The sequence below is a fragment of the Sinocyclocheilus rhinocerous genome, unplaced genomic scaffold (genome assembly GCF_001515625.1).
Source record: "Sinocyclocheilus rhinocerous isolate Xijiao unplaced genomic scaffold, SAMN03320098_v1.1 scaffold1622, whole genome shotgun sequence".
Classification (NCBI taxonomy): Eukaryota; Metazoa; Chordata; class Actinopteri; order Cypriniformes; family Cyprinidae; genus Sinocyclocheilus; species Sinocyclocheilus rhinocerous.
In genome coordinates this window covers 177,918-180,096 of record NW_015654513.1, presented here as the reverse complement: position 1 = coordinate 180,096, position 2,179 = coordinate 177,918, and the positions used below count along the sequence as shown (strand labels likewise).

The 2,179-nt window shown below is 38.2% G+C and overlaps 1 pseudogene; it reads left to right on the top strand.

Moving 5' to 3' along the window:
- The first annotated feature begins 239 nt into the window (after nt 1–239).
- Nucleotides 240–2,179, top strand: part of LOC107717408 (carcinoembryonic antigen-related cell adhesion molecule 20-like) — a 6,469-nt pseudogene continuing 4,529 nt past the window's right edge.

Here is a 2,179-nt window from a genome sequence, read left to right as displayed (position 1 = left end):
GCCTTGCTCAAGGGCACCTCAGTCGTGGTATTGAAGGTGGGAGAGAGCGCTGTACAGTCACTCCCCCCACCTACAATCCCTGCCGGTACGAGACTCGAACCCGCAACCTTTGGGTTACGAGTCCGACTCTCTAACCATTAGGCCACGACTTTCAACCAGCATAACAAAAAATGTTTCTGAAGACAACAATCACCTATTGCACTTTTAAGCAGCAGCTCCTGACAGATCAGAGCTCGATCATGGTTTCTCATGGTTTTTACTGGACACTGTGGATGTTGTCGTGTTTTGGTGAGCCTTTTTAGAAATTCAAAAACATCGTTTAGGGTGTTTTGGTGTTGTAACAATGCAAATAGGTTTTCTGTAAGGGGTAGGTTTAGGGTTAGGGGATAGAAAATATCGTTTGGTCAGTATAAAAGTAATAGAAGTCTATGGAAAGTCCCCACAATTCACAGAAACGTGTGTGTGTACCAGGTATTCTCTACATTATGAGCACCAAGTGTCTCCACAATAGTAATACCAGCAATTTGTGTGTATTTGTGTGTTGGTGATTTGTTACAATTGTGTCAAATGCCGGCTTGTACACTGTTTGATTTTGCTCACGTTTGGTGACTCTAGTTGAAGTTATTATCAATATTAGTCCAATATTTTGTTTGTAAAATCTTTTTGAGGTTGTTCAACTAAAAGAAGTGTTGAACAAAAAACAAAAACATAAATAACTCTAACTAATTAAGCCGATAATGTTATATTTCCATTGAGTCAGTTATATTTTATTATTTCTCCAACTTGAATAAATCTGGTTAATTACTATTGGACTTGTGTTATTATCGAGCGCTAGATGGCGCAGTGAGCTCTCTGCATTTTATAGTCGTTTAAATAGTTCAGATAATTTAAAGGTGCAGTAGGAGGTCTTGGAAAATGCTAACTTTAGCCTGATAGCACTGAAAGCGAACGTCCCACCCTCCCTGCAATCGCCGTCCAAAGCCACGCCCCCTGAACGCATTTACGCTCACAGACCAGAGACAACATTACTACAATTATTTAGTTTATATATAAAATAAGTTAGTTGGGCCTATTTTAATTATGTAATTGCAGAAAAATGAAAAGTTTGACAAAACTAAAAAAATTAACCACAGTAATTCAATATTTATTGTAGAAAAATGTAAGTATTCCTCTTTTTGTCTTTATTTCTTTCTTTGACATAGGCCAGTATTTAGGGGAAGATCTGCAGTTTTCTGAGCTGGCTAATGGAGCAGTAGGAGGAAGTGTAGTGTTCGCTCCTGATAACCCGCCCTCCACATCAATTGATACAGTTCAGTGGGGTTTTGGAACAACTATTATACTGACAGCACAGTCTGATTCCACTATAATAGTCCCAGCATATACAGAGACAGAGTCAGTTTTGACAGAATCACTCTCGCTCTGGAGCTCTGGAACCTGAGACTGGAGGATTCTGGAATATACAGACTGACTGTAGTAACTAGTGCTGGACATCAACTTAGCGGAGAAACTTCACTACAAGTGTTCGATGAGTGTGTTGCTAAAAATGCTCCGGTATATTTACCATAGGCTATATAGGCCTAATAGATGATTGTACAACATTAATTAAATACTTTTTTGAAAGGGAGAACAGAAATGTAACAAGTATTAAAGAGAATGTAATAATAATAATAATAATAATAATAATGATTTAGGTAAAGACAGGCACCTATCTAATTTTCTCAAGTAAATCAGCTTTGCACAGATGGGTGTTACTTCTTGCATTCTCATGTCCCAACTCCCTAGGGTTGATTTTTATTCAAACTTGGAAAGTCTTAGAAATGTTCTACCTTTATAATTTACTTTAAAGGGGTCATATGACTTTGCTAAAAAGAACATTATGTTGTGTATTTGGTGTAATGCAATGTGTTTATGCAGTTTAAGGTTAAAAAAACACTTTATTTTCCACATACTGTACATTGTTTCTCCTCTATGCCCCGCCTTTCTGAAACGCGCCGATTTTTACAAAGCTCATCGTCCTTGTTCATAAGCGAGGTGTGCTGTGATTGGCCAGCGATCCAGTGCATTGTGATTGGCCGAATACCTCAAGCGTGTGACAGAAATGTTACGCCCCTTACCATACTGTGATGTACGGTGGCCGAGAAGTGCAAAGCAAATCACAATTCTGAAAACAAAATAACAA